Source organism: Cololabis saira, chromosome 21, assembly GCF_033807715.1.
Source record: "Cololabis saira isolate AMF1-May2022 chromosome 21, fColSai1.1, whole genome shotgun sequence".
NCBI lineage: Eukaryota > Metazoa > Chordata > Actinopteri > Beloniformes > Belonidae > Cololabis > Cololabis saira.
Genome location: NC_084607.1, coordinates 32,655,596 through 32,669,500, shown reverse-complemented (window position 1 = coordinate 32,669,500; position 13,905 = coordinate 32,655,596). Strand labels below are relative to the sequence as shown.

Here is a 13,905-nt window from a genome sequence, read left to right as displayed (position 1 = left end):
ATTGAAAGATACTGTAAATCCTCCTTGAGTTTAGTAAAGTGACAACATTTACAATTTTCTTGACCAAACAAAGATGACTAGACGAGCTCTGTCTGTAATGCAGCCAGCTGCAAAAAAGGAAAATCAAACCTTTTTTTAACATCGATTGTGATTAATAAATCCGATTTAGATTTAAAATCGATTAATCACACAGCCCTACCTAGAAGGTTTACCTGTAGGCACAAAACTGTATAAACTGAGTATTTCTGAGATGATAAAGATGTTTCACCTGCCAGAGTTGATTCATCGATGGTCACGGCTGAGGTTGTGGAGCGCACGTTCCCACTGGACTGTTGTTGCTCCCATTAGGCCTGTGTTGAAAAGATACATTTTCCGATTCTAAATCGATTCTCAAATTAATTCCTAAAAATCAATTCATATGTCTAAAGATCGATTTTTAACTAGTGCCATGTTTTTGCCTTTAAATATGTTTAAAAGTATGAAAACATTAAAGTTTTCAGTTATAATTGCATAAATTGTCTATATTTATTTGCTTTATATACTGTCTTGGGGTCGATTTCATCCGTCTCTGTTTCCTCCCTGGATCTGTTTGGTAATTCTGACCCACAAGATGTTTCTGAAAGCAGTTCTATCAGCATTCTGGGAGCTGATTGGTCCTTACAGCATCATTAGCTTCCCATACTTGCTGTTGAATCTCAATATAATACTAGTATTAATATGTTGCAGAACTACAGTCACATAATTCATGCAACAGCTCAAAAAACATTTTTAATAACACTAACCCAAATCAATATCGGAATTGAATCAAAACGTGATAATCGATTCTGAATCTTAAGAATCGGAATCGCATTTGAATCGATCCCCAGTCCTAGTTTTCATTTGTACTAAAGACAAAGCCTGTGCTAGTGGCAGCCTGTTGCAGGGACTCTAGTCAAGATTCAAGAGAAACTTTGACAACAGGAACATTGTTTACACGTGGGAGCAGCTGATTGAGCTTCCTAAAGCCCAAATGTTTTAAAGAGGAGACATCGAGGAAGGAGAATGGAAAGTATGAGTTTGATGGCTTCTGAAAGACTCGGGCCTTACGGTAACGTCAAAGTGACAAAAATGTGTTTTTTGTGGTCCTGGAGAACCAGCAAATGGAGGCAAGTTGTTAATGTCTTTCCCCCCCCTTCATCCTAAATGATAAAGTCGTAAATATCATTAATGATATTGGGAACTTGCATCAACGTGGGGCGCTGAGTCATTCAATAGCCAATGAGCTATTAGATCTCGGCTATGTCCGCCCCCTGTAACGCTGATATGACATTTGTTTCAGAATTGCAAAAGGAAAAAGAGCAATTGAGAAGGAGGGTTCAGAAATGGAGATGGTTTTAGGAATGATGAGAAAAGAAAAGTGTACCGAGAAAGATGATTTCACTCAGAGATTGTGACTCCATGGTTACAGATTCTGGATTTACGGTCTTAGCTTTTGAATTTTGATTTTACGATTTGGGGTTTTTGTTCAGTGTCTTTGGTGTTGGTATTGACGACGCCACACAGCAGCTCCCCGTTGAATGTTTGCGGTGAGATGAAGGTGAAGATGGAGGAGGGACTGCAGGGCATGTTGGCAGATGATGTCCTGGACTCGTATTGTGAAGGAGCACTTCTGAACCTGCACGTTTACCTGTCGCCTCTAGGTTTATATCTTTCCTTACAGTTCACCTGGGTTACCTGCCAGCACTGCATGTGATGTCATCTTAGTGGTTGCTAGGCAATAAATAAAACAGCCCAATACATTGACAGGGATCTCTGCAGTTTCCAGCCACACCTCGCTGCTGCATCTCCAACTTTCAGAGTTTTTCAACTCTGTTCAACTTTTCCTTTTTGTTCTCATTTCATACTGCATCATTCAGAATTACTTGTGGGGCTTAATGGTCAAAAACAAATAAGCTAACAGTCCTCCGGGGCAGAGATATTTGTTTATAGATTATATTCTGTTCACAAAAATTTTTAAAAGCTCCGTTATCACTACAAATAAAGCTAGTAAAATGTTTCACACTTTTACTGCAAAGCCTTTACTGTAATGTAGTTACTTTTTTATAAACTTCTGTGGTCAAAGTAAACAGACAAATCCCTGCAGAAAGATGTAACCCATGTAAACCAGACTGTTAAATCGTCTCATTAAGCTCATGGTAAGAGGATAGGCCCTCTACGACAGGAGATTGAAGGCTAATTAATTGGATCCAGGCCTTCTTCCCCATGACCCGTTGTCCCAGCTGATAGTGAGAGCTGCCAGCCTCTTGCATAATCACTTAGTGTTTTTGTCTTTCTCAGCTCTCCATCCTTCTCTCTGAGTGGTGGTGATTAATGTGACGTAACACCGTTAATCAGCCAGAACAGAGCCCGTTTCTGTCACATCACACCCGGCTCTTGTTTCCGACTTTTATACCAACAATCTGTGCTCAATGTATCTTTTTTTTTTTAAAATTTAGATCCAACAGGCCAGAGAGATTAAAGTTAAATATAACAATACATAATGTGTAAAGAGTTTGATGCTCGAGTGGATTATGACTGAGCATCTTAGTCATTAATTCTGCCTCACAACGTGTTAATCTAGGATGTGTTGATGACGCTGATACACGTACAGCAGCTGAATGTGTTGTTGTTGAGTAATGTTCAGGAGGAGTAGGAGGTGCGGTCCACTCCTGGAGGAAAGTCTGGGACTCTGACAAGTATGTTGTGAAACCCATGGACCATTAAATATTCAGAGATACACGCTAGTGCCAATTTGAATACTTTTTTTAACGAATCTTTGCAAATTTGCTCTGCATTAGTCAAATGATTTCTGTCATTTCACAACAAGCAAATATTCACAATTGAGAAAGGAAGTGGGGGTAGTAGCTCTCTTCGGTTAGAATATGCATCTAAAAACCTGAAATATGTGGTTGATTTAACAAGACTGGGACTGCTTAAAAATGTGGTTCTAAGTTTTTGGAGTGCTGAGGCCTCATTAACGGGTCCGGATAGAGTCTGGAGGACTGCCGAGGTGACTGCAGATCACACGTTGCTGCTGCTTAAACGGGAGAGCATGTTTCAGTGACTACAGATATTGTTTTCTCCAAAACGGCACCAGATAACGGCTAACTTTGTCTTTAAAGAAAAAAAAAGAGTTCTGCAGGTGAACATGTTTGTGCAAGTACGATGAAACTGATAAGAGATGACATCTTATTCTGTTCACGTATCAACAGCACTTTGATTCAGACCTCGCTGCTCTCACCAACGTTATTGATCCCTTCCCTTTTAATGCACACACCTGATCAATACATGTTTGTTTACATGCCTTTTTTTTCTGACCATTTGCAACTTTGTTTTACTTCCAGAGAGAGGCTTTTGAACAAAACTGAGCTTTTAGTGCAGGAGAGGGCATTAGAGCTCCTCTGGTCCCAGTCTTCCAGACGGTATAAGAAGAAACCTTCGGCAAGCTGGAGGTTTCTGGAGCGTTGGTCTGAAAGCCACATTTCCAGATGCCATATTAGCAGGGGCCTACTCTGCCCAAAGCCAATCCAAGAGGAGAAAATCGTTAAATGAACATCCCTGACCCGGTCTCAATCACAAGTTGGCTATTTTAGCTCAGCAAACCTAACTGCCAACTAGGGGTGTAACAATATATCGTGCCACGAAATTTCGCGATACAAAAACGTCACGATACGTGTCGTGGAGGTGACAAACGGTATCGCAATATTGGATCATTAATATTAATCTATTGTGTTGACTAGTAACGCGCATCCGACCACGCATGCCGACCGCGCCTCGACCCGCAGACCAAAATCTTCCTCCGCTCAGAAGAAACTAGTACCGTTTTGGTCCCGATCACGGGACTCTTGCAGGGTTTTGAGCTCTGGACCTTTACTTATTTAAGGCTGGTGTAGAGTTAAGACTTACCTTATTAAATTAAACCTTTTTGGGGTCGTGAGTAGGATAAACACGGGGACAACTTCTGCTGAGTTCCAGTGTACTTTAATGTCCACTCAACAGTGTAGGATTTTAGAACATCAACACAGCACCTAGTGCCGTACTGTGGCGTATCACTCCGCCCAATCTAAAACAGACTAATCACTACAGATAAACTGACTAATGTCATTATAGTCCCTGATTTATATCAGAATATAAAGAATATATTTATAAAATAATGAACCCTGAATTACCAAAATAACCTTAACAAAAATAAATCTCCTCTTACACTTATAAGGTGAGCATGAATCAATCTTTTTTGTTGTTAAAAAAATACTGCTATAATATCCTTATCGTGACCTCAATATCGTGTATCGTACAGTATCGTGAGATTAGTGTATCGTTACACCACTACTGCCAACTAGCATTAACTAGCATTAACGGGTGGCCCGGCAGCTACCGGGCCACCCGTCCGGTTATCCTGTTGGGTTGCAGCTTTAACCGGGGTGACGATGGCAGCGTCAGGCTGCCTTGCTAAGCTTCATCCTCCAGAACCGTTCTAGGTCAACCCAGAACCAGTTGCAGCAGGAACCGCTATACCAGCTCAGCTTAGAGCTCAGGAGTCACGTTTAGGCTTGGGCGGTATCCACATTTTGATACCGTCAAACGTCCTCCACATTTTACCCCGGTATACGGTATTACCGTGACTAATCAAAAATGATGACGTAAGCCTCAAGTGGTATTACCGAACTGTTGGCTTGAGCCTTCACCGTTCAGAAACTGAATACCAAACACTATTACTGAACAACAACAACATAACATGCTTAATATTAAAAAACTTTTATTAACAACAAATGCAGCTTATAAAAAAAGTGCAAATTCAACAGTCGCGCACAAATCAATTAAGATCATGTCGGCGCCGACAGGATTTGGCAGGCGCACTTCACATTACCGTAAAGCCTGATTTATGGCTTCGCCTTAAATCGACGACGTACCCTACGGCGTAGGCTCTGCGTTGGTGTAACGCGGAACCATAAATCAGGCTTTACTCCTAGACCGTTTAAAAGTACACCTGCCGCTGCAGCGGGTTGTTTCTGCAGGAGGGTTCCCAGAGACATCTTTTTTCGTGGAGGTTGGGGTTGTGTCTCTGTCTCTTGGATTCTGATTCCACTGCTGCTGGTGTTTGCCCTTCTAAGCTCACGATCTCAGCCTGGAATTTAGCCTTGATTTCAGCCAGTGCGTTATCATCATCAGTCTTATATCCTCCGCTGTAACAAGGGTCGAGGAAAGTGTACTTTCGCATTAATTTGCGCACTGAATCAGATTCATACTTGGCCTCCAGCTTTTTTAGAATTGCAGTTTTTATTGACTTTGTTAGTTCGAGGTCGTTTTTCTTTTTTGACACAAAGTCACTCGGTGCGCGACCTGCAATCTTTCTCCCCTCTCTCTCCCAGTGCGTCTCTCTCAGGTGATGACATCACATTCATAAACTTTATGGAAACTCAAAATGTGCTACTGGACATAGAATCAATTTTAGGCATTACATGACTTTTATTTGATATTTAATTGTTATCTCTTATATAAGTCCATTGCATTTTGTCATGGTGGTATTGAAAATGATACCGCTGCTATTTTTAGACACCGACAGTATACGGTATTACCGTAATACCGCCCAAGCCTAGTCACGTTAACTAAAACTTGTAAGTGGCTGAAGTGACAGCCAGCCGGTCGACCCCTCGGACTTTACCACACCCAGCTGACCGAGCAGGATCAGACGTAGAACACTATCAACTACTATCAACCACAAACACTTCTGCAGAGACACGAGCCATCAGCACTGAGTTTACCTTTCCGCCAGGTGTTTATGTAACAGATACCACAGTTAAACGAGAATGTTCAGGTGCGTGTGCTGAAAGGGATGGGTCGGATCAAACCAAAACTAACGCCAAGTTATTTCACATGATAAAGACTTCAGAGCAACGTGCCGCTGCTGGTAACAGTCGTCACGAGTATGTGTCTGCTGTGGTACAGGTTCAGGTGACGTCACCTGTTCATACATGACATACTGTACATTTCCATGCAGCGTGATAACCTCGGGGGGTTAGTGTGAAGTACAACATGTAGCTCCTCCTGAACCAACGTGGAGGGATCTGTCTGAACATGTTCAGCCGGCCGCACAACGCAGGATAACAAACACATCACATGCAGCACAAACGCACTGTCGTACCGGTAAAACACTCTCACGCCTCACACAGAAACCCCATGGGGAGGGAGGGGGGCACCCCTCAAAAAACACTCTGTTCAGGCAGATCACATTCCTGTGACGCAAAACGGCAAACAAAGTAAGAGAAGGATTGTTTAAACTATAAGAACCTGGTTGGAGAGGCAGCGGATCAGTCATGTTCCAGCTTTTTGTGCCGCCGCTCAGAAATAAAGCAGTACTTTATTTTATTTTTTTAACCTGTCACTGAAACATTTTTGTTCTGTGATGTTAATGTGCAAATTTGCTTTTAATCCACACCTCTTATTGAGTTGGCACCCATTTTTATTCTCACTATTCTCCTCACCATTTTTATCCTGAAAACCCCTGTCTTTGTCAAAGTTGGATATTTGAAAGTTTTAACTTGCGAAAAAAAAAAAACACAGCCATGGTTTAATGTGACCAGAAATTGTCATTTCCTGCAGTTGTGCATCCTAATTAACATTTTAATTGCACATTGAGCTTTAAATTCTTTACATATTGACCATAAATGGCTTTTAAGTAGTTTTTTTTGGAAATAGCAGGAGGTGACAGGGGTTTCTCTCCGTCACCCCGGGTAATGTGTTCAAACTCCAAGAGAAAATGTGAAAAGGCAAAAGAAATCTCACATCAGACACGAGTGCACAATGAAACTTCATGGACCCTGATGAGGTGCGTTCCTCTGGCTGGCAGGATACCAGACCCATCTCACTACAGAGAATGGTGAATTAAATGTGTATGGCTGGCCATATTTGTACTTTTGCAAATGAAGACAGGTGTGCTGGTGCAGCAGGTAATAAAACCTGGGCCGTCAGCATCAGTGTCAGATATCTGCTTTAACGCTGACAACTGCATTAGAGCTGGCCTTCAGCAGGTTCTGTGTCTGGCATGAAACAAGATTCAGAAGTCCTGCTAGCTGCACAAGTATCTTGGACTCAGTGTTGTGCAGGGCTGGGGATCGATGCAAATGTCAAGAATCTATTCGACTCTCAAGATTCAGAATCCATTATCAGGATTTGATTCGATTCAATATTGATTTGGGTTAGTGTTATTAAAACTGTTTTTTGAGCTGTTGCATGAATGATATGACTGTAGTTCTGCAACATCTTAATACTAGTATTATATTGAGATTCAACAGCAAGTATTGCAGCTAATGATGCTGTAAGGACCAATCAGCTCCCAGAATGCTGATAGAACTGCTTTCAGAAACATCGTGGGGCAGAATTACCAAACAGATCCAGGGCAGCAAACAGAGGATGTATGAAATCGCTTTAATTTTTTCCCACATTCCGTTTTTATTTTGTCCATTTTCTGTCTTTTTTTTTCGGTTTTTAATTTTTGAGAAATTTGGTTTTTAGTATTTCATGCAAATGTAACCCCAAGACAGTATATATAGTAATGAAATATAGACAATTTATGCAATTATAACCGAAAACGTTAATGTTTTCATACTTTTAAACATATTTAAAGGCAAAACCATGGCACCAGTTATTCTCGTGTCCAACAAATCATTACTTTTTTGGGCATAACCAAAAAATACCAAAAGTTGTAATGATGGAAAAATAAAATTAATCTTTAGACATACGAATCAATCTTTAAGAATTAATATGAGAATCGATTTAGAATCGGAAAATCGATTTTTTGCAAACTGACGCGAACGCATGTTCAAACGCAGGGCTCCAGACTAACTTTTTTCACTAGGAGCACAGTAGCCCCTAACTGAAAATTTTTAGGGGCACAATCAGAAATTTTAGGAGCGCACATCATTTATCGACACGCTAACCAAATGTTTACATTTCTACTACATTTCAGTGTATTAGTAATACGTATTTCATAATAGATTAATGAATTACCACAATGTGCTGTTTCAAATGCAGTGTTACATTTTATTGTGCATTTTTAAAGATGCAGCAACATAAAGTAAACTGACTTTATATTGCTGTCATTATATATAAAAAAAACATACATTCACATGATAAAAAAAGTGCTTGGTAACAAAGTGCTTAGTAACCTTTCAGCCATGAATGTAACTATTAAACACAGTACTTAACAAATGTACAAATATTGGGGGTACTGGCCAATAACATTGCCCTACTTGTGTCTTTACTAAAACCCTGAACTTACACCAGTCGACCAAATTCACTGCCTTCACTCAAATAACTAAGGATCTTACCAAGAAATATTCTTATGTCTAACCTAAAAATGCCATTACACCTGACAACACACATCACTTAAAAGGTTAGGTGTTTTTCCCACGTGTTAAAATTTAACTTTCATTTGTGTCAAGCAAATTTTAAGCAGTGTTCAAAATAAAATTATGAGACCTGCTGTATTGGAGCACATTTTCTTTTAGTTAAAACTGTAGCGGGGACAGATGTTTAGAGAAACCTATGTACGTACCGGGTGAAGGCTGATTTATGGTTCTGCGTTACAACAACGCAGGGCTCTGCGTCGATTTAAGGCGGAACCATAAATCAGGCTTTAGAGGGGGGACATATCGGAGAACAACCAGAAGAATATAGAGTGGATTAAAAATAAAAGTTAAGCACTGAGCTACATGTGTCTCCCGTCTGGGCCATTGCAGACTCATGGCCTGAGCATGATGTTACTAAAACCAAACATACCCGCCGCCTCTTTCTTCTAACTTTATGTGCGCGACGCGGCGGCAGCGAGTTGTGTCGCATTAAATGTCGTCCGGGCGTAATACCTGCTTTGAGCTGGTGAAATTAAACGAAAAAAAATAAAAAAATAAACAAATAAATAAATAAATAGATCCCCCAACTCATTCCCTTTCACACTCATTGGCCTGCAAATATGGGGGTTCATTGAGGCACTCCTTCCACGTTTAACGTGTAAAAAAAAAAAAAAAAAAAAACACTGGCAAATTTACTGGTCGCACGTGTGCGAGTGGACGTGAAATTCAGTCGCACATACTCAAATTTTGGTTGCAAAATGCGAGCATTTGGTCGCAGTCTGGAGCCCTGAAACGGCAAGTATATTGGCCCCCTAAGAGTGCGTTGATCCCTGACAGCAGTGAGCGACGCTGAATACCCGACATGTCATGTCTCTGGGGGTTGGGGGCGGTATTGCATGTTTCCTCATACATTAATGTGACACCACGATGTCTCCAAGCACCTGGATTCATCTCTGCTGTAGTTTACTGTCACCGGGAAACACGTGATGCTTCTCAGACCCGGGTTTCCTGTTGTCGCCATCATGACGATGGAAACACAGAGCAGGTTCCCCTTTTTTCTCTTCTGCTGTCTAGTTTACATAGTTTGCACAACCTTCTCCTCACAGCTTCAGATTTGATAATTTCCTCACATTTAAACTAGCTGTAAAGTTGTGCCCACGCGTAGTCGGGCGGTGCCTTCTCAGCTTAACTGGAAGCTCCGGTCCGGTCTGCAGTTTCCTCTCCAAGGCTGCAGCCTCGCTTCTCTCGTTGTTACATTTTCCTGGTGTGTCAAAGGCATCTATCAAAGTGAAAAGCTTGACTGTTTGAAAAAACAAAAAAAAACAACACTTTTTTTTCCAAAATCTCAAAAAAGGCAAGTTATCAAAAAATAATCCTGAAACAATTTTTTAATTAGTCATTTCTGCTACATTTTTAAATCAGACTGAAGTGCAAAAATGAATAGAAGTGGCTGTGTTGAATGAGTAAATCAAACTTTTATGGTTAAAAAGGTGAATTAATGAAAGTTTTCCTTTTATTGACACAAATTACACCATTTAAAAGAAAAACATGACTTTCATAGTAGCTGCTGTCATCAATATCAAGATTAACTTATACAGAAACTTGGCTGGAAAAGAAAGAGCCCCATTTCTAAGTACACATCATCCAGTCACAGCTTTATGGATTAATCTGACTACATTGTTTTTAAATATTTGACAGGAGTTTCTAGAGTTGTTCTGGATAAGACCAGCGCCTGTGATCGATGTGCACGGCTGAAAGGCAGCTGAACGCTTGTCTTCCTGGATCTTTACATAAGTGTGCTGTAGCATCTGTGTGCGTGTCACCCGTCCACATGCGCTCAGGCTTTTTTCTGCAGCTCTCAGCAGACCTGGTGGTAGCGGTGGCCCCACCCTGCAGCGTGTGTTCCCTGCCAGATGACGTAGGGAAAAACGAGCGCCGTTGTTGGCCCACACGGCTCAAGAGAGAGAGGCCGAGCGTGTTCGCACACGTGACGGCAGAAACAGGATTGCATAAGATCCAGTTCAGTTCCTGCTGTACGAGAGGCCTGCAGCTCATGACCATGTTGGGTAGACGGTGGATAGAGCTCTGAAACCTGTCACTTAAAGAGTGATGCCTTCATTAAGATTAAAAGATTAAAGTGTAATAAAAGTTTTACATGTGACGGAAAGAAAGAGGATCTCTATTGTTTGGGTTATTTTCCACTTTGACCTTTTTGTTTTTATTAATCTACCTCTTTTCACTGACACATTAATTACTAAAACTTTAGATTTTCTTTAGATCTGTTTGTAATGGATTTGGATGGACAGGGAATGTGGTCCCTAGAAGGGCGTTATTCAGTGACGGTGTGTTGCAGTTATGACAAGTACACATTCTTGAGATTTTTACCCACAATAATCTCCTAAAACATGGTGCAATTTTTTTTCATGCTGGTTCAGGTGCTGTGAGGATTTCTACTGTTAACTGAGCCTTTTTAACATCTACTGTGACAAGTAACCATGACAACGGAAAGTTTAAAAACGTCTTTTTTTTGTGGAAGCTGCAGATTGACCTTCCAAAAATAATTGAATGATAATAAGATAAATAAATGAAGACGAGATGTGATATTTAGAGCATTAGAAAAACTGCACTCAGTCATCATGTGGAGGAAAACACTGAAAATGGAAAACATAAAAGCGATTTCATCCGTATCTGTTTGGTAATTCTGACCCACGATGTTTCTGAAAGCAGTTCTATCAGCATTCTGGGAGCTGATTGGTCCTTACAGCATCATTAGCTGCAATACTTGCTGTTGAATCTCAATATAATACTAGTATTAATATGTTGCAGAACTACACAGTCGTATAATTCATGCAAAAGCTAAAAAAACAGTTTTAAAACACTAACCCAAATCGATATCGGAATCGAATCGGATCAAATCTTGATAATTGATTCTGAATCTTAAGAATCAGAACTGAATTGCTTCTTGACATTTGAATCGACCGCCAGCATTGGTCAAGTGCTTTTTAACAACAGACATTATCTATCTCATTGAATAAAAATAAAAATTCTTATGTTGTGATGAGGAGTTTCCAAGTTTTTGTGGGTTCACTCTGTTCCTCCTCTGAGGGCAGAACCCAGTAATTTAGCGCTGCAGTTGTCTTGATGTGTACAAAAGGTAGAAGTGGGCACAACTTGCAGCTGTTGCAAGAAGAGCTGGCGACCCACAGGAAGTCCAGAGTGGACGCGAGTCAGTCCCTCTACGTTGGGGACTCTCGCAGGAAGTTTATGTAGTTATCATCAGAGGACAACACTGATACCGCTGATACCAGCAGGACAAACGGCTGGACATGTGATCAATCAGCCAGGACCGGTCTGAGTTCTGCAGCTCCGTGGGCAGTTTGGATTTAAGCAGGAGTGAATGAAGGAGAGCTTTCTAGCCTCGGCGTAACGGTAGTTAACATTCCTCCTGAATGGCCACATTTTCCTCCTCCTGCTGGATTGGCACCCGTTAAATAAATGGGTTTTGTCTGAAACCTAGGGCTGTGCGATTAATCGATTTTAAATCTAAATCGGATTTATTAATCACAATCGATGTTAAAAAAGGAAAATCGGAAAATGGATTTTCCTTTTTTGCAGCTGGCTGCATTACAGACAGAGCTCGTCTAGTCATCTTTGTTTGGTCAAGAAAATTGTAAATGTTGTCACTTTACTAAACTCAAGGAGGATTTACAGTATCTTTCAATTGCACTTCATTCCCAATAAGGAAATTTGTTTGCTATTTTTCTTTAAAAATAAAGATAAAATATTTGAAACAATTTATTCCATTGTCTTTTGTAGTTTTACCAAAAAAATTGAAATCGAAAATCGCGTTTTCAGAGAAAAAAATCTGGATTTTATTTTTGTCCAAAATCGCCCAGTCCTACTGAAACCAGTAAATGACTGAAGGTCACCGGATTCACTCAAGATCAGACTGTGGCGACCACCATTGTTACACATTTTCTTTTTTTTTAATTGTATCTTTTATTTGGAAAAGCCTTGATTTCACAGATGCAGATTTACATAGCATCCAAATCACTAAAAAAGTAAGTTAACATAACATTGGCATGACATTTTGTAGAACTTCTGATGTCCAATTTTCCTCCTGGCTCTTCCCAGAATTTTCTTTGTAAAATATTTACATGGAAAGCTTCTCATCTTAAATATTACATACAGAAACCTACACACAAAGCAGAATGAGTAAAGCTTGTGCAGTAGATTATATCAATATATCATATAGGGCTGGGCGATATGGACCAAAAGTCATATCTCGATATTTTCTAGCTGAATGGCGATACTCGATATATATCTCAATATTTTTTCTGTGCCATAATTGGGGTTTCCCCCAAAGCATTATAGCATAGCATCTCTGTTAGCTTCATTTTTTTCTGAGGCAAACCCTTAAAAAAACAGTCAGTTTTAAGTCAAAGCCTCGTGCCAAATGTCACACGGCTTTATTAACAGAGGTCTGCACAATATCAAAATGTATAAAACAAATGAAATAAAAATAAACTGACTGCATATATAGAATAAAAGGCTTCTTGAATAAAATAAAACAAATATCCCTTTCCTGTATAACAATTAAATTAAAATACACTGTGCAATTAATACAATGTAGACAGTAACAGGCAGACTTTTCCACTGAGGTTGACAGTTGTGCAAATAACAAAACATTTGTGCAAATCTCAAATAAAACATTCAAGTCAATTTGTCACAAAATAAGCTATATCAAAATCGTAATTTTTTTTTTTTTTTTTTTTTTTTTTTTTTTTTTTTTAATAATCGATATAAACGATATTGTCTCGTACCATATCGCGTTTGAAAATATATATTAAAATCTCGATATATCGCCCAGCCCTAATATCATACTACAAAACACATTTTGATCCCATTCCTTATTTTTGTCAAGTTAGCAAAAGTCAGACCTAATAGGTTTTATATTCTCAGTTCACTTAGACCACATTTGGTAAAATTTCTCCTTCTCCATTTTTAGAGAGGACAACTTTTCCATTACATGTATTTCATAAATTATTCCTAAACATTCATCTATAGTGGGGGGATTCAGGTTTTAACCACCTCCTTGCAACAGCTATTTTGCTCGCTGCAACGAGTATCTGTAGCAGTTTCTTCTCTTTGTTATTCCACCCCTCAAATTGGATGTCACCCATATATCAAGTATCAAACCGGTAAGGAATTTTGACTCCAAATATATTATTAATGTGTTTGTCATCGTTACACATTTTCATTCCAAACCGTAGGTCATGCTCCGTTTCACCTGGCACCCACAGTGATCCGGGGAATTCAACCCTCGTAAAGTTTGTTTTGGTTTGTAAATGCTATGGTGCAACAATTCGAAACAGCCTCAGTGATGGGGTAAATAACGAGGAGACTTCTTAGTATCAGCGGTTCTGCAGCTGAAGTCTGGGTTTAATAAAACTGGAACACTCGTGCAGAAAAGAAGCTGCTAGAAACAAATATTTCTATCAGTTTTCAGCCTGTGATCACTCAGACACGCATGGATGAT

At 39.8% G+C, this 13,905-nt stretch overlaps 1 protein-coding gene across 1 annotated transcript in view; it reads left to right on the top strand.

Annotated features, from left to right (window-relative positions):
- Positions 1–13,905, top strand: part of csnk1da (casein kinase 1, delta a) — a 30,723-nt gene that overhangs the window by 4,837 nt on the left and 11,981 nt on the right. The gene's annotated exons all lie outside the window — the stretch shown is intronic.